This window comes from Arachis stenosperma, chromosome 6 (genome assembly GCF_014773155.1).
Source record: "Arachis stenosperma cultivar V10309 chromosome 6, arast.V10309.gnm1.PFL2, whole genome shotgun sequence".
Lineage (NCBI taxonomy): Eukaryota > Viridiplantae > Streptophyta > Magnoliopsida > Fabales > Fabaceae > Arachis > Arachis stenosperma.
In genome coordinates, this window is record NC_080382.1 from 69,099,528 (window position 1) to 69,119,323 (window position 19,796).

The following is a 19,796-nucleotide window of genomic DNA, read 5'->3' on the forward strand; positions in this document are numbered from 1 at the left end:
TACCCCTCTCCCTTTACATTCCAAGCAATTTAGCTTCTGTTAAATACAAACCACTCAACCAAAACTTAATTCGCTTGACTAAATCAACCACTAAACTAAAATTGCTCAATCCTTCAATCCCTGTGGGATCGACCTCACTCATGTGAGTTATTATTACTTGATGCGACCCGGTACACTTGCCAGTGAGTTTTGTGTCGGATCGTTTTCCGCACATCAAGTTTTTGGCGCCGTTGCCGGGGATTGAAATAGATTGACAATGATTAAGTGAAGTGGAGGTCTAGATCAAGCACTTTTTCTTTTCCGTTTCTCTAACACACTAACTGTTTGAATTTTTGCTTAAACTAACTAAAATTTCATTCTAGCAATAGATTGAAGTTTTGTTGATTTTTTGGATCTGTGTGTTTATTGTTGTGTGTTTGTATGTCAGGTACAGGAAGATCTTCCCCTATTCTCTCTGAAATTGACCAAAGGACTCTTCGAAGGATAAGAAGAGCTGAAAGAGGGAAGAACGTTATTGGAGAGGAAGAATCTGAGGAGGAATTCCAAGAAATGGAAGGAGATCCATCAAATCCCAATCAACTAGAAGGAGGAGCCAATAATAACCAACAACAAAGAAGAGTACTGGCTTCCTACACATTTGCAAATGCTAGACACTGTGGGAGTAGCATTCTTCTCCCCAATGTCAATGCAAACAACTTTGAACTAAAGCCACAGCTCATCACTTTGGTTCAAAACAACTGTTCTTTTGGAGGAGGACCATTGGAGGATCCAAATCAACACTTATCCACCTTCTTGAGGATTTGTGACACTGTTAAAACCAATGGTGTGCCTCCTGACAGTTACAAGTTGTTGCTCTTTCCATTCTCTCTCAGAGACAAAGCCACTCAATGGCTAAAAACGTTCCCAAAGGAAAGCATCAACACTTGGGATGACTTGGTGAGCAAGTTCCTCGCCAAATTTTATCCCCTCAAAGAATCATAAGATTGAAGACTGAGGTGCAGATATTCACTCAAATGGAGGCTGAGAATTTATATGAAGCATGGGAAAGATATAAAGCTCTATTGAGAAAATGTCCACCAGAGATGTTTACTGAATGGGATAAGTTGCAGAACATCTATGAAGGACTTACTCTGAGGGCTCAAGAAGCACTTGATCACTCAGCTGGAGGCTCATTACAACTCATGAAAACCACAGAGGAAGCTCAAAACCTCATTGATATGGTGGCCAACAACCAATATCTCTTTGCTCATCAAAGACAACGCCAACCATCACAAAGAAGAGGAGTAATGGAGTTGGAAGGAGTTGATTCAATTCTAGCTCAGAACAAGATGATGCAGCAGCAGATTCAACAACAGTTTGAGCAAATGGCCAAAAGAATTGATGGCCTGCAAGTAGCAGCAGTGAGCACCACAAGTCAACCATCAACCACATGGGTGCAAAGTGAAGAAACTCAAGAGGAGCAACAGCAAGAGCAAGTCCAATACATGCACAACTAAAATCCTGGAACAAATGAAGTCTATGGTGATACTTACAATTCATCTTGGAAGAACCATCCCAACCTCAGATGGGGAGACAACCACAATCAAAACCAACAACCATGGCAAAGAAACTCAAGTCAGAACAATTGGAAAAGCACAAACCACAACCCCCAGCCAAACACTAACCAAAACACATACAGAAAACCACAAAATAACTACCCCAATTCTAACCATCACCTACCCAATAACCACCCAACTAACCAAAGCACTTACCATCATCCATCAACACCCCAAAACCAACCCATCCCACAAGAATCTCAGAGGATCACTAATCTAGAGCTGCTCATGGAAAAAATAACAAAGAACCAAGAATTGACAACAAAGAATCAAGAAGCTGCCATGAAGAACCTAGAGAGGCAGATTGGACAAATCTCCAAACAGATTTCTGTTGAAAAACCATCAGGCTCACTACCAAGTGACACCATTCCTAACCCAAAGGAAGAATGCAAGGTCGTGCAACTAAGGAGTGGAAAGATATTAGTGGATGGTAACCAAGGAGCAACCAAGAAACTTATGGAGAATGACAATGAGCCAACAAGGAATGATGAAGCCATCAACAAGGACATGACAAGCAAGAATGTCCCAGAAAAACTCACAGAGGAAAACAACCAACCACAGAATCTGAAGAAAGGAAAGCAAATCATGGAAGAACCAATTCCAAGACAACTTCAAGGGGAGAAAAGCTTGACATCCCCAATACCTTATCCTCAAAGATTCCACAAAGAGACAAAGGATCAGTATTTCCACAAATTTCTTGAAACTTTCAAGAAACTGGAAATCAACATACCTTTGGCTGAGGCATTGGAGCAAATGCCTCTGTATGCCAAGTTCTTAAAGGAGCTCATCAACAAGAAGAGAAGTTGGAATGAGAAGGAGACTGTAATGCTTAGTGAAGAATGCAGCGCACTCATCAAAAAGGGACTCCCTCCCAAGCTTGAAGATCCTGGAGGTTTCTTCTTACCCTGCACTATTGGAAACCTATTCATCAACAAGGGGATGTGTGACTTAGGAGCAAGCATAAATCTAATCCCATCTTCTTTAGTAAAGAAGCTTGGCATAAAGGAGGTAAAACCAATACAGATGTCCTTGGAGTTGGTGGACCAATCAGTAGTATATCTTAAAGGGCTGATTGAGAACCTTTTGGTTAAAGTTGACAAGTTCATCTATCCGGCAGATTTTGTGATCCTGTATTCTTCAGAAAATGGAAATGACTCCATAATACTTGGTCGACCATTTTTGGCCACTGCTAGAGCCATTGTGGATATAGAGCAGGGAGAGCTAACCCTCAGGATGCATGAGGAGAGCATCACCTTAAAAGTCTTTCCAGAATTACAAAGGAATGAAGAAACAAGCAAGACAAGTGGTGACTTCCTTCCAAGGCAAGCAACCGACAAGGCAGTAGAACAGAAAAACAAGCATCTGCAAGAAGAAGAAGGAATTCAAAAAGAAGCTGGGATGATAAACAAGAAGGAAGGTGTCACAACCCAAGTCACTGCCAAGAAAGAAAGATCAACAAGAAAGAAAAAGAAGAAAAACAAGAAAAAGGCTTACAAAGGGTGGAAGAATAAGAAAATCCCAACTGAAGGATTTGCCAAAGGTGACAAGGTGCAACTAGTGTATCAACAGCTGGGAACAAAAGATTATTACACTGTCAACCAAGTACTTTCTCTTGAGCATATGGAAATTGAGCATCAAGGCACACAGAGAAAGCTGATAGTGAGAGGTGACAAGTTGAGACATCACCAACATCAACCACCTTAAAGGGAGTCCAATGTCAAGCTAGTGACAATAAAAGAGCGCTTCATGGGAGGCAACCCATGATTTAAGATTTTTGTCTTCTCTTTAATAAGCTATGATTTCCTGAGCATGATTTTGAACTTTCATATTTGATAAATGCATATTTTATTTTAGAGCATAAGTCAGACTTCTAAGTTTGGTGTCCCTCAAGGCACACTTAATTTTTGCTTTTCAAAAGAAAGGGAGCTATTCTTAGAACATATGCGTAGTTCTTTTGATGGAGCATATGACCAAACACTAAGTTTGGTGTCTGCATGTGTAACAATGTTCAGAGGATCATTTCCCAATCTTGGAATCAAAACCATACAGAAAGGGATCATGCATCAAATTTTTTTTTTTAAAAATACATCAATTGTGAAGAATGGTTTGCATTGCTAAGCCGTCCCCTCAATAAAAGATAAGTTTGGTGTTCACCAACTTTTAGCATCTTTAATTAAGGGACACAATTGACCATAAAAATTTTTTAATAATAAATAATAATAAACAAAACAAAACAATTCTTTTCCGTTAGTAACAAATCAATTGCCACGACTACATTAATGTTTTAAGGCTAGTTGTTTTGGTTCATGCAGGAAAAAAAAATTTTAACAAACACAAGGAGGGGCCACGGCTAGGATCAGCTATGTGAGGATGGTCACATGTGCCTAGAAGAATGCGCTCATGGGGAAACAGAATTTGCATGCACGCATCATCGAACACCTAAATGCATGCAGCCAATGGGAAGAGGATCCTCGTCAAAGCCTCAACAATGCATGCAGACCGTCCATTTCATGAACTCCTTAGATGAACAACTCAATCTCAACCCTTCATGAGCACCAACGAGCCCCTTTCTCACTCATTATGGTTTTGTTGGAAAGCTTGAAGAATCCATGATGAGCGGATAATTTGTACGCTTTTTGGCATTGTTTTTAGTATGTTTTTAGTATGATCTAGTTAGTTTTTAGTATATTTTTATTAGTTTTTAGTTAAAATTCACTTTTCTGGACTTTACAATGAGTTTGTGTGTTTTTCTGTGATTTCAGGTATTTTCTGGCTGAAATTGAGGGACCTGAGCAAAAATCTGATTCAGAGACTGAAAAGGACTGTAGATGCTGTTGGATTCTGACCTCCCTGCTCTCGAAGTGGATTTTCTGGAGCTACAGAAGCCCAATTGGCGCGCTCTTAACGGCGTTGGAAAGTAGACATCCTGGGCTTTCCAGAAATATATGATAGTCCATACTTTGCTCAAGATTTGATGGCCCAAACCGGCGTTCAAAGTCACCCTCAGAAATTCCAGCGTTAAACGCCGGAACTGGCACCTAAATGGGAGTTAAACGCCCAAACTGGCATAAAAGCTGGCGTTTAACTCCAAGAAGAGTCTCTACACGAAATTGCTTCATTGCTCAGCCCAAGAACACACCAAGTGGGCCCGAAAGTGGATTTTTATGTCATTTACTCATCTCTGTACACCCTAGGCTACTAGTTTTCTATAAGTAGGACCTTTTACTATTGTATTGATATATCTGGGTAGCTATCTTCATTTTATGCTATCTTAGATCATTGGGAGGCTGGCCATTCGGCCATGCCTAGACCTTGTTCTTATGTATTTTCAACGGTGGAGTTTCTACACACCATAGATTAAGGTGTGGAGCTCTGCTGTACCTCGAGTATTAATGCAATTACTATTGTTCTTCTATTCAATTCCGCTTGTTCTTTGTCCAAGATATCACTTGTTCTTCAACTTGATGAATGTGATGATCCGTGACACTCATCATCATTCTCACAACCACCTCTGTTCTACCTTAGATTGGGTGAATATCTCTTGGATTCCTGATACACGATGCATGGTTGATCGCCTGACAACCGAGTGCTCGCCTGACAAACGAGCTAGCCATTCCGTGAGATCAGAGTCTTCGTGGTATAGGCTAGAACTGATGGCGGCATTCAAGAGAATCCGGAAGGTCTAACCTTGTCTGTGGTATTCTGAGTAGGATTCAATGATTGAATGACTGTGACGTGCTTCAAACTCCTAGCAGGCGGGGCGTTAGTGACAGACGCAAAAGAATCACTGGATTCTATTCCGGCCTGACCGAGAACCGACAGCTGATTAGCCTATGCTGTGACAGAGCATAGGAACGTTTTCACTGAGAGGATGGGAGGTAGCCACTGACAACGGTGAAACCCTTGCATAAGCTTGCCATGGAAAGGAGTAAGAAGGATTGGATGAAGACAGTAGGAAAGCAGAGAGACGGAAGGGAAGGCATCTTCATACGCTTATCTGAAGTTCCAACCAATGAATTACATAAGTACCTCTATCTTTATCTTTATGCTTTATTCGTATATCACTATACCCATTTGAGTCTGCCTGACTAAGATTTACAAGGTGACCATAGCTTGCTTCATACCAATAATCTCCGTGGGATCGACCCTTACTCGCGTAAGGTTTATTACTTGGACGACCCAGTGCACTTGCTGGTTAGTTGTGCAAAGTTGTGTTTATGCCATGGTATTGAGCACCAAGTTCTTGGGGCCATTACTAGGGATTATTTGAGTTGTGAAAAGCAGTGATCACAATTTCGCACACCAAGTTTTTGGCGCCGTTGCCGGGGATTGTTTTGTGTATGGACAACTGACGGTTCATCTTGTTGCTTAGATTAGGTACTTTTTTCAGAGTTCTTAAGAATGAATTCTAGTGTTTCATGATAATCTGTTGAAATCTGGCTGGCTGAGAAGCCATGTCTAATCTTATTGGACCGAGGCTTCAACTAATCATCACAAGAGCTTGTTGATCTCTATCAATCTCGCTATTGGAGCAATGATCTGCTAAGGCTTGGCTGGCCATTGGCCATGTCTAGTGTTTTGGACCGAAGCTTTCTTTGAAAGCTTGGCTGGCCGTGAAGCCATGTCTAATTCCTGGACCGGAGTCTTAGACTAGCATTGCAATGATTCCTGGAATCCAAATTAAGAATTCTGAAACTTTTATTTTCTATTTCCATATAATTTTCGAAAAAAAAAACACAAAAAAATTTTAAAATCATAAAAAAACCAAAAATATTTTATGTTTCTTGTTTGAGTCTAGTGTCTAATTTTAAGTTTGGTGTCTTGCAATGTGTTCATACCCTGACCGAGCTCTCCAAACTCGGTAAAGCTGATAGAAGGCCCGACCTCGACCCAAGGCCCACGTTCGAGGTCGGACCTCGGACAAACAGGCCAAAGAAAGGCCCATCAGAAGGAACTAAGCCCAAAACCTAAAGGCCGAAAGGGCCTGGGAAAGGCGGTTCCGCAAAGATAGAGATGAATCTCCCAAAAGATAAGATAAGATAAGAATATCTTATCCAGGGATGATCGCAGCCAACTACTATAAATACACTGGAGCACCCAGGTATAACTCATACTCTAATTCTACTTGATATCTGCTTGGACCCATGCTAACTTAAGCATCGGAGTGTCATTGCAGGTACAACCCCCCGCCGTTCAGCACAACCAGCTCGGGTCTCAGACCCACCACCTCGGGCCTTGCCGGAAGACCGAGCTGCACGTTTCAGGTAACCCTCGGAACATTGGCGCCGTTGCCGGGGACCTGGAAGTCATCCCTTTACCATGGCGGACGACCCTCCCAACAATAACCACGCTACATCAGAACAAGAAGAGGAAGTTGACACCGGAGAACGGCCGGACAGCCCTCTATCACCACGCACTCCAGGAGGAAACAAACAGAATCGCCCAAAGACATCACCCCCAGACAAAGATCCACAAAATCCCGAAAGAGAAAAAAGTTCGGAGATTCTGGAAACAGTTCGGGCACAACAAAGCCGGCTGAGACAACTCGAAGAGGACGTAAAGAAGCAGAAGGAAACTGAACAGGATCTGAGAAGGGAAGCTCGCAAACGCAGAGAATTGGAAGAAAAACTGCGGAAGATAGAGGCCAACCTAAAAGATCGGACGGAACACGGCACCACTCCCGAAAGCAACCATGATCCCTTCACACAAGAGATCATGAAAGAGAAGGTACCGCGAAACTTCAAACCACCAGATATGGACCTCTACGACGGCACCACCGATCCAAGTCATCACCTCAGCAATTTCAGAAGCAGAATGTACTTAGTCGACGCCTCCGACGCGATTCGATGCAAAGCCTTCCCCACCACTCTCACTAAGTCAGCCATGAAGTGGTTCGACAACCTGCCACCAGGATCAATCTCCAGCTTTGAAGACCTGACCAAAAAATTCTTAACAAGGTTCTCTATTCAAAAGGACAAGGCAAAACATGCCCCCAGCCTACTCGGGATCAAACAAGGCAACCAAGAAACTCTCAGAGAGTACATGGAGCGATTCAACAAGGCCTGCCTGGACATACAACACTTGCCCACGGAAGCAGCCATCATGGGACTAGCAAACGGCCTAAAAGAAGGACCGTTTAGCCAATCCCTATCCAAAAGATACCCGACCTCCTTATACGAAGTACAAGAACGGGCAGGAAAGTATATCAACATGGAAGAAACCTCCCAGCTGAGAGACTCTTCTAGGAAGGAGTCAACCAACCCGCCCCGAGATCGAGATCGGGAACAGAAGAAGAAAGAAGAATCCAGCTCGGACAAGCCACGAAAGTACCACAGCTACACTCCCCTCCGAGTCTCCCTGGTAGACGTCTACAGAGAAGTATGCCACACCGAGAAGATCCCACCACCCAAACCTCTGAAGCACAAGAGAGCAGGAAGAGATCGGTCCGAGTACTGCGAATATCACAGACTCTACGGCCACTCTACTAACGACTGCCACGACTTAAAGAATGTTATAGAAAAGCTAGCCAGAGAGGGAAAACTCGACAGATACATAGCTGAGAAAGGAGAAGAAACCAGAAAGAGAAGACGGGGAGATAACGAAGATCGGGCCGAGCAAACACGAACCCCGCGAACTCCTGAAAGGCACATACACATGATAAACGGAGGTTTCGCAGGGGGAGGGACATCCAAATCCTCACGGAAGAGACACCTCAAAGAAGTCTACCATGTCCGAGAAGACAGCCCCTTACCCGAGTTACCTACTATCTCATTTACCCGAGAAGATGCTCTTGGAATAATACCCGGACACGACGACCCTATGGTGATCACCATCATCCTAGCCAACGCCAACTTACATCGAACCCTGATCGACCAAGGAAGCTCAGCAGATATCCTGTTCAAAGCAGCCTTCGACAAGCTCGGACTCGAAGAAAAAGAGCTAAAAGCCTATCCCACTGACCTGTTTGGACTAGGAGATACCCCGATCCGCCCCTTGGGATACATCTCATTACACACTACCTTTGGAAAAGGCGAGCAAACCAAAACACTAAGCATCGACTACATTGTAGTCGACGTCACTTCAGCATACAATGCCCTCATCGGACGACCAACCCTAAACAGACTAGCGGCTATAGTCTCGACCCCACACCTCTGTATGAAGTTCCCTACCGCAAAGGGAATCGCTACCCTAAAAGGCGACCAAAAACTAGCACGACGATGCTACAACGAAAGCCTGAGCCTAAAAGGGAAAGAGGTCAACACAATAGAACTCGGGCGAGTCCAAGCCCGAGAAGATCTTCGGCCACAACCAGAAGGAGAGACCGAAAAGATCCAGATCGGGAACACACCCGAGAAAGTAACAAACATAGGGGCAAACCTCGAAGCAGGCCTAAAGGAGGAACTCACAACCCTCTTAAGGGAGAATTCCGACCTCTTCGCCTGGAAAGCCTCCGATATACCAGGCATAAGCCCCGACCTGATGTGCCATAAGCTATCAGTATACCCGGGATCCCGACCTGTCCAACAAAGACGCAGGAAGCTCGGGCCCGAACGCATGCAAGCAATAGAAGAACAAGTGCAAGCACTACTAGATGCAGGGTTCATTAGGGAAGTAAAGTACCCCCTATGGCTCGCAAACGTGGTCCTAGTGAAGAAGCCCAATGGAAAATGGAGGATGTGCGTCGACTACACGGATCTCAACAAAGCCTGCCCCAAAGATCCATATCCACTACCGAACATCGACGCCTTAGTCGATGCCGCTTCGGGCTACAGATACCTCTCCTTCATGGATGCATACTCGGGATACAATCAAATCCCGATGTATGGACCCGACCAAGAAAAGACCTCGTTCATAACCCCAAGGGCAAACTACTGCTACGTAGTAATGCCCTTCGGGCTAAAGAACGCAGGGGCAACCTACCAGAGGCTAATGAACAAAGTGTTCTCAGAACACATCGGGCTACAGCTAGAGGTGTACGTCGACGACATGCTAGTAAAGACACAAGAAGACAGAAACTTGGTCGCCGACCTCAGCAGTATCTTCGACACCCTCCGGAAACACAACATAAGACTTAACCCGACAAAGTGCACCTTCGCCGCAGAAGCCGGGAAGTTCTTAGGCTTCATGCTGACTCAGAGAGGCATCGAAGCAAACCCGGACAAATGCCAAGCAATACTCAATATGAAAAGCCCGACGTGTGTCAAAGAAGTACAACAACTAAATGGGAGACTAGCCGCCCTATCAAGATTCTTGGCAGGATCAGCGATAAGATCACTCCCTCTCTACTCACTCCTAAAGAAAGGGAAACCCTTCTCTTGGACCCCGGAATGCGAAAAGGCCTTCCAAGAATTCAAGGAATTCCTCGGGCGGCCACCAATCTTAACCCGACCTCTAAAAGGGGAAGAGCTCGTACTATACCTGTCGGTCGGACATCGGGCAGTCGCCTCGGCACTAATACGAGAAAATGAGGAGGGGCAACACCCCATATACTTCGTAAGCAAAGCACTACAAGGGGCCGAATTAAACTATCAGAAAATAGAGAAAATCGCCTATGCACTAGTGTTCACAGCTCGGAGACTCCGCCCCTACTTTCAAGCCCACACCATCAAAGTCCGGACAAACCAACCCATGAGACACATCCTACAAAAGACAGACATGGCAGGACGAATCCTACAATGGGCGGTGGAATTGTCCGAGTTCGACCTCCACTATGAAGCCCGGACTGCCATAAAATCTCAATACCTAGCCGACTTCGTCGCAGAATACACTGAGACCCCGGGAACCCCACTCTCATGGAATCTGTATGTCGACGGATCCTCAAACAAAACAGGAAGCGGGGCCGGTGTTATACTCGAAAGCGATCAAGGAACACGGATTGAGCTATCCCTAAAATTCGAGTTCCAGGCCTCAAATAACCAAGCCGAATACGAAGCCCTACTAGCGGGACTAAAACTAGCCGAAGAGGTCAGAGCAAAGAGGATCACGATCTTCAGCGACTCCCAGGTCGTCACATCACAAGTAAATGGAAGCTACCAGGCCAAAGACCCTACTATGAAAAAATACCTGGACCAAACACAGGCGCAATTACGACACTTCCCGGAAATACAAATCCAGCACATACCCCGGGAGCAAAATGCCCGGGCAGACGCCCTCTCAAAACTTGCTAGCACCAAGCCCGGAGGGAACAACAGAAGTCTCCTCCAAGAAACTCTACAATCCCCCTCCGTGTTAAGGGAGGAAGAAATACTAAATATATCCGGGCAACAACAAGGATGGATAACCCCCATACTCAACTATCTGAAATCGGGAACTCTCCCCGCCGAAAGAAAAGAAGTTAAAAGGCTTACAAAAGACGCCCAGAACTACACGTTAATCCACGACGTATTATACAGAAGAGGATTCTCAAACCCCCTCCTGAGGTGCGTCCCGACCACAGAAACAAAGAGCGTCCTCGAAGAAGTCCACAAAGGCATGTGTGGGAACCATCTCGGAGCCCGGGCCCTGTCCAAGAAAATAGTCAGAGCCGGGTTCTACTGGCCGACCTTGCAAAGAGACGCGGCAGAGTTTGTGAAAATATGCCCCCCTGCCAAAAACACGCCAATTTTCACAAAGCACCGCCCGAAGACCTCATAAGCATCACCGCACCATGGCCCTTCGCAAAGTGGGGACTCGACCTACTCGGCCCATTCCCACAAGGACCGGGGCAAGTCAAGTACCTCATAGTAGGGGTCGACTACTTCACAAAGTGGATCGAGGCTGAACCCTTAACCACTATTACGGCTCAGAAAAGCCGTAAATTCCTATACAAAAACATTGTCACGAGGTTCGGAGTCCCCTACTCCATCACAACAGACAATGGAACACAGTTCACAGACACAAGTTTTCAGAACTTGGTGGCCGAGCTAAAAATCAAACAGCAGTTCACATCGGTCGAACACCCGCAAGCCAATGGACAAGCAGAGGCCGCAAATAAAGTCATCTTGGCCGGGTTAAAACGAAGACTCCAAGAGGCCAAAGGGGCATGGGCCGATGAACTCCCCCAGGTATTATGGGCATATCGGACAACCCCGCACTCTACAACAGGAGAATCCCCATTCCGACTAGCCTACGGAATGGAGGCAATGATTCCCGTCGAAATAGACGAAGGATCACCCAGAACCATCTTCTACAACGAAGGAGGCAACCCTCAGGCACAAAGGGAAGAACTCGACCTCCTACCCGAGGTCCGAGAAAGAGCCCGAATCAGAGAAGAAGTCTTAAAACGACGAACGGCCCTCAGATATAACCGAAAGGTGATAAAACGAAGCTTCTCCACTCACGACCTGATTTTAATCCGAAACGACATCGGAACACAAAAATCGGGAGAAGGAAAGCTAGCCGCAAATTGGAAGGGGCCCTACAAAGTAACAGAAGTTTTAGGGACAGGCTACTACAAGATATCCGACCTAGAAGGCAATGAGCTGCCCAGAACCTGGCACGCCTGTAACCTAAGACGATACTACAGCTAGAAAAACTTAACCCGAGGTGTACTCTTTTTCCCCACGAGGGTTTTTTAATGAGACACCCGGTTAAGTAGGACACCCGGCCTAGTCAAAAGGGTAAACACTTTGTACATATTCTTCTTTTTAATACTAATCAAATTTCTTTATTTTCTCTTTCTCGTTATAAAGCATATCCTAAAAAGTACCCCACCAAGGCGCATTAATTTATGCTCGGCAAAACGCAAAAAATCATTTGCCAAAGGCCATACGAGGTCGGCAAAGATGAAGCGACGAGGTTCAAATTAATGTGAGAAGTTATAAAAGTAACTCTGAAATGGCTCAAAAAGCCAAATAGAAAAGAAGTTACAAAAATAACTTAAAAAAGGCCGACCAAACAACGAAGTCGGACCTGACCAAAGGGGTACTCAAGGATCCCGATGTCCGAGAGTAAACTCGGACCCAAGAAAGAAGCTGGCAAAGAACCAGGACTTCGAGAAACGCTAGCTAAAAAGTTGTTACCCAAAAACAACTAAAAAGCAAAAAGCGAGAAAGTCAAGGCGCTAGCTAAAAAGTTGTTACCCAAAAACAACTAAAAAGCAAAAAGCGAGAAAGTCAAGGCGCTAGCAAAAAAGTTGTTACCCAAAAACAACTAAAAAGCAAAAAGCGAGAAAGTCAAGGCGCTAGCTAAAAGGTTGTTACCCAAAAACAACTAAAAAGCAAAAAGCGAGAAAGTCAAGGCACTAGCTAAAAAGTTGTTACCCAAAAACAACTAAAAAGCAAAAAGCGAGAAGTCAAAGCGCTAGCTAAAAAGTTGTTACCCAAAAACAACTAAAAAAGCAAAAGCGAGAAGTCAAAACGCTAGCTAAAAAGTTGTTACCCGAGAACAACTAAAAAGCATAAAAGCGGAACGAGACAATCGAAACACAAAGCATGGCATAATAAAGCTACAAGAGTAGCTAAAATAGCAGAACAGGTGTCCAAAATGTTTGCAGAAAACATCCAAAAAACAAAAAGCCCACAGGTCGGGCAAAAGCACAAAAAGTACAAAAAATTACAGAGGATCAAGGCCCTTTCCAGACTCCGCATCAACACCTGGCTGAAACATGGATATCGGGACTGCAGGAACAGCACCATCGCTTGGAACCTCCATACCAACTCTATCCTCGGCCAAAGGTGAAGTCGGGTTCACGACCGGAGCCTCGGGGTCGGACACCGGAGCCTTGGGGTCGGACATCGGAACCTCATCCTCAACAGGGGCAGGAACAATCTTCCCCTCCACAACCATGTTATCCGTACTGAACAAACTGAGATCCAATTCGGGAGCAAGAACCCGGACCTGATCCCTCAAATTCACAAACATAGCATCCATACCCTTGGCCACATTATCTTCCAGCTCATAAAAGTCATCCCGAGCAGATTGCAGCTTCTCCTTCGTCTCCACAAGCTCAGCATACAGCTTGGTATAGTTCTCCGTCGCCACCCTCGCCGTCTCCTCAGACGTCTTCGCCACCGCCACAGCCGCGGTAGCCCTAGTCTTCTCTTCCTCCAAAGACTCCTCCAGCTCGGCAATCCTAGCATCCTTCAGCTGACTAACCTTATCAAGCTCGGACCGGGCCTTCTCAAGTCGGGAGCTGGTCGCCCCAAGGGGAGCTTTCTTAAACTCCCGAGCAATGGCGGCATGAAGGCTAGCCATCCGAACACAACTCCGCGCCATATACTGAAAGTGATGCTCCATGGACGCATCATCAGTAGAAATAAAAGTCTGAGGAAGAATGTGCTGCTCAACCCAACCGAGAGCATCGAAATCCTTGTCATTGAAACCAGCAGGCTCTCGGGAAGTCTTCTGTTTCTTGGGGGGAGGACCCGAGGTCGAGGTCGGGGAAAGCTGACCGGGTCCGGAGGTCGGAGGATCCTGAGTTATAGCTCGGAACTGAGGGACCGGAATGGTCTTCGACCGAGTCTGAACACCAATTGTAGTCTTCTGCGGAGAAGGTCGGGGAGAAGCTTCAGCCTCGATATTCCGAGATGCCGCAGATTTCTTCGCTCGACGGAGAAACTTCATAGAATCAGCCTGAGAAGACATCTCTGCAGAAACGAAACAAAGAGGTTATCAAACAGAAAGATCAAAACAAAGTCAAAATATGAAAATGAAATCTCAAAAAGAGGTCGGGAACTACCTAACTCGGAACGGAGAAGGCTTGGATCTCCCAACATTTTCTTCGTATCCAAGTGAGGTGCCCGACCCCATAGACTGCTCAACACACCAACGAAAGCCTGTTCCACCTCATCTAGACTCTCGAAAGTGTACTTAACCGACACCACACTCTCTTGCCAACAAAGAGGAAACGAAGGCTCCCCACTCTCATCTAAGAAAAAAGGTCGGACATCTCCAACAGCCCGGACTTTGAAGTAATAGTTTTTGAAATCGTGAAACGACTCATCATACAAAGTGCAAAATTTCCTACCCTGGTTAGCCCTAAACGAAACCCAGGACACCTTCCCAGCACCCGACCCCGGCTTCGTCAGTACAAACAGATAAGAAAAAAGAGAAACAGAAGGGGAGACGCCTAAAATCTGACACAAAAGTTGGAAAAGCTTTAAAAACGCCCAAGAGTTCGGATGGAGTTGTGTAGGGGCAAGGTTACAAGACCAAAGGACCTCGGATTCCAGGTCGGTGAAAGGAAGACGGACACCTAGCTTGGAGAAGAAACAATCATAAGCATAGAAGAAAAGTTTCTCGGAACTCTCTAACGGCGGAAAACATACCCTCTCCTCGGACTCCGGGGCTGCTAACTCGTAATCCCGCTCAGACTCCCTGTTCTCACAAACACTACACTCCCTACGGAACCTAATCAGATACTCAGAATCTACAATAGACGGGACCCTTAAAGGAGCAGGATCTACCCAACCTAGACCACTCGGAATCTTGGTCGACATTGCTTGAAACACCTTTCGAGACATAAAAAAATCTTGCCTACAAAGAAAGAATACAACAGCAAGACAAAAATCACACAAAGGCAGAAAAACCAAATTCAACAAAAACAAAAGAAAGCAAAGTTCTTTTACAAACAAGAAGGCAGCAACTCGAATAACAAAAATGGATCGGAGAAAAGAGTCCCCCCACACACACATACAAAGCAATAGCGGCGCCTCTTTTCGGGGCAACCCGGGCATAGAAGATATCAGAAAAAAGAAGCGTACGAAGAATAAAAGCGAAAAAGCAAACCTGGAAAAGAAGAAAGCGACGAGCTCCGACGAAAGGAAAAACGGCGGCGCAGAAAAGAACTCTGAAAAAACGCACAAAAAATGGAAGACGAAGAACAGAGAGAAAGAAGAGAAGATGCTCGAAAAGAAGTGATGAATAAACAAAGAAAAATGAAGAAAGGGGCAAATAAATAAAGCCTCCACAGAGCGCCGCACAGAAATCGAGGAAGAAACGGTAACAAGCAATAAATGCTGAAACGACCGTTTTCAAATTTTGAAAAACTACTATGCCCGAGCTCGACCTTCCGAAAAAAGACGAACTCGGGCAGGGGCACTGTTCATACCCTGACCGAGCTCTCCAAACTCGGTAAAGCTGATAGAAGGCCCGACCTCGACCCAAGGCCCACGTTCGAGGTCGGACCTCGGACAAACAGGCCAAAGAAAGGCCCATCAGAAGGAACTAAGCCCAAAACCTAAAGGCCGAAAGGGCCTGGGAAAGGCGGTTCCGCAAAGATAGAGATGAATCTCCCAAAAGATAAGATAAGATAAGAATATCTTATCCAGGGATGATCGCAGCCAACTACTATAAATACACTGGAGCACCCAGGTATAACTCATACTCTAATTCTACTTGATATCTGCTTGGACCCATGCTAACTTAAGCATCGGAGTGTCATTGCAGGTACAACCCCCCGCCGTTCAGCACAACCAGCTCGGGTCTCAGACCCACCACCTCGGGCCTTGCCGGAAGACCGAGCTGCACGTTTCAGGTAACCCTCGGAACACAATGCATTGTTTATTTGATCTTGGTTCTATTTTCAAGTCAATAGTACAGGGAACTGAAGATTCTGAACATGCAGCAGAGGAATTACACAGAAAAAGCTGGGCGTTCGAAACGCCTAGTGAAGAAGGACAGACTGGCGTTTAAACGCCAGCCAGGGTGCCTGGTTGGGCGTTTAACGCGCAAAAAGGTAGTGCATTGGGCGTTAAACGCCAAAATGTGCACCATTCTGGGCGTTTAACGCCAGGATGGCACAAGGGGGAGGATTTTGTTTTCAAATCAATTTTTTTTTCAAGTTTTCAAAGTTTTTCAAAATCAAATCTTCTTCAAATCATATCTTTTCAATCAAATGTTTTCAAAATCAATTTCTTTCCTTTTTCAAAGATACTTGCTATCAATTAATGATTTGATTCAGCATTTCAAGTCTGTTGCCTTTTCTGTTGAGAAAGGTTTAATGTTTGAATCATATCTTTTCTTGATAGCCAAGTTATTAATTTTTAAAATCAAATCTTTTAAAAATGTTTTTCAACTCATATCTTCTCAATCACATTTTTTAAAACCAATCATATCTTTTTAATCACATCTTTTTCAAAATAATTTTCAATCAAATCTTTTTGATTTCAAATTTCAAAATCTTTTTCAAAAATCACTTGATTTCTTTCCCACTCTTATTTTCGAAAATTAATTAGTGTTTTTCAAAATATTTTCAAATTCTTTAACTTAATTTTCGAAAAAGCTCCTCCTCTCTTCTCACATCCTTCTATTTATGGAGTACCACTCCTTCTCAATGCACAATTCGAACTCTATCTGATTAAGTTCGAATTCTTCTACCTCTTTCTTCTATTTTTCTGTTCTTCTGACACCTCAAGGAATCTCTATACTGTGACATAGAGGATTCCACATTTTCTTGTTCTCTTCTCTTTCATATGAGCAGGAGCAGAGAAAAAGGCATTCTTGTTGAAGCTGACCCTGAACCTGAAAGGACCTTAAAGCGAAAGCTAAGAGAAGCTAAGGCACAATTCTCTATAGAGGACCTAACAGAAATCTTCAAAGAAGAAGAAGACATGGCAGCCGAAAACAACAACAATGCAAACAATGCAAGGAAGGTGCTAGGTGACTTTACTGCACCTACTCCCGACTTCTATGGTAGAAGCATCTCTATCCCTGCCATTGGAGCAAACAACTTTGAGCTTAAGCCTCAATTAGTTTCTCTAATGCAACAGAATTGCAAGTTCCATGGACTTCCACTGGAAGATCCTCATCAGTTCTTAGCTGAATTCTTGCAAATCTGTGACACTGTCAAGACTAATGGGGTTGTCCCTGAGGTCTACAGACTTATGCTATTCCCTTTTGCTTTAAGAGACAGAGCTAGGACATGGTTGGACTCACAACCTAAAGAAAGCCTGGACTCATGGGAAAAGCTAGTCAATGCCTTCTTGGCAAAGTTCTTTCCACCTCAAAAGTTGAGTAAGCTTAGAGTGGAAGTCCAAACCTTCAGACAGAAGGATGGAGAATCCCTCTATGAAGCTTGGGAAAGATACAAACAATTGATCAGAAAATGTCCTTCTGACATGCTTTCTGAATGGAGCATCATAGGTATTTTCTATGATGGTCTCTCTAAACTATCCAAGATGTCTTTGGATAGCTCTACTGGAGGATCTCTTCATCTGAAGAAGACGCCTACAGAAGCTCAAGAGCTTATTGAAATGGTTGCAAATAACCAATTCATGTACACTTCTGAAAGGAATCCTGTGAACAATGGGACTAATCAGAAGAAAGGAGTTCTTGAGATTGACACTCTGAATGCCATTTTGGCTCAGAACAAGATATTGACTCAACAAGTCAATTTGATCTCTCAAAGTCTGTCTGGAATGCAAAATGCACCAAGCAGTACTAAGGACGCTTCATCTGAAGAAGAAGCCTATGATCCTGAGAACCCTTCAATGGAAGAGGTGAATTACCTAGGAGAACCCTATGGAAACACCTATAATTCTTCATGGAGAAATCATCCAAATTTCTCATGGAAGAATCAAGAAAAACCTCAACAAGGTTTTAACAACAATAATGGTGGAAGAAATAGGTTCAGCAATGGCAAGCCTTTTCCATCATCTTCTCAGCAACAGACAGAGAATTCTAAGCAGAACCCCTCTGACTTAGCAACTATGGTCTCTGATCTAATCAAAACCACTCAAAGTTTCATGACTGAAACAAGGTCCTCCATTAGGAATTTGGAGGCACAAGTGGGACAGCTGAGCAAGAAAGTTACTGAACTCCCTCCTAGTACTCTCCCAAGCAATACAGAAGAAAATCCAAAAGGAGAGTGCAAGGCCATCAACATGGCCGAATTTGGAGAGGAAGGAGAGGAAGTGAACGCCACTGAGGAAGACCTCAGTGGGCATGCACTAACCTCCATTGAGTTCCCCAATGAGGAACCATGGGAATCTGAAGCTCAAAATGAGACCATAGAGATTCCATTGGACTTACTTCTGCCTTTCATGAGCTCTGATGAGTATTCTTCCTCTGAAGAGGATGAGTATGTCACTGAAGAGCAAGTTGCTAAATACCTTGGAGCAATCATGAAGCTAAATGACAAGTTATTTGGAAATGAGACTTGGGAGAATGAACCTCCTTTGCTCACCAAAGAACTAGATGACTTGTCTAGGCAGAAATTACCTCAAAAGAGACAAGATCCTGGGAAGTTTTCAATACCTTGTACCATAGGCACCATGACCTTCAAGAAGGCTCTGTGTGACTTAGGGTCAAGTGTAAACCTCATGCCTCTCTCTGTAATGGAGAAGCTAGGGATCTTTGAGGTGCAAGCTGCAAGAATCTCATTAGAGATGGCAGACAACTCAAGAAAACAAGCTCATGGACTTGTAGAGGATGTTTTGGTGAAGATTGAAGACCATTACATCCCTGCTGATTTCATAGTCCTAGAGACTGGGAAGTGCATGGATGAAACCATCATCCTTGGCAGACCCTTCCTAGCCACAGCAAAGGCTGTGATTGATGTTGATAGAGGCGAACTGATCATTCAAGTGAATGAAGAATCCTTTGTGTTTAAGGCTCAAGGATATCCCTCTGTCACCATGGAGAGGAAGCATGAAGAGCTTCTCTCAAATCAGAGTCAAACAGAGCCCCCACAGTCAAACTCTAAGTTTGGTGTTGGGAGGCCACAACCAAACTCTAAGTTTGGTGTTGAACCCCCACATTCAAACTCTAAGTTTGGTGTTGGGAGGTTCCAACATTGCTCTGAGAAAATGTGAGGCTCCATGAGAGCCATCTGTCAAGCTACTGACATTAAAGAAGCGCTTGTTGGGAGGCAACCCAATGTTATATGTTATCTATTTTCTTTTGTTATTTTATTTTATTTTGTAGGTTGATGATCATGAGAAGTCACAAAATCAATTGAAAAAGCAAAAAAAAATGAAAAACAGGAAGAAAAACAGCACACCCTGGAGGAAGAACTTACTGGCGTTTAAACGCCAGTAAGAGTAGCAGTTGGGCGTTTAACGCCCAGTCTGGCACCATTCTGGGCGTTTAACGCCAGAAAGGGGCACCAGACTCGCATTAAACGCTAGAAAAGGGCAAGAACCTGGCGTTAAACGCCAGAAATGGGCACCAGCCCGGCGTTTAACACCAGAATTGGCTCAAAACGTGATTTTGCTTGCCATTTGGTGCAGGGATGACTTTTCCTTGACACCACAGGATCTGTGGACCCACAGGATCCCCACC

At 44.4% G+C, this 19,796-nt stretch overlaps 1 non-coding gene across 1 annotated transcript; it reads right to left on the reverse strand.

Annotated features, from left to right (window-relative positions):
• Window positions 1-17,530: 17,530 nt before the first annotated feature.
• Window positions 17,531-17,638, reverse strand: LOC130937350 (small nucleolar RNA R71). The gene has a single exon (XR_009068571.1). It is a non-coding gene; the product is annotated as a small nucleolar RNA R71 (small nucleolar RNA).
• Between the last annotated feature and the right edge of the window lie 2,158 nt (window positions 17,639-19,796).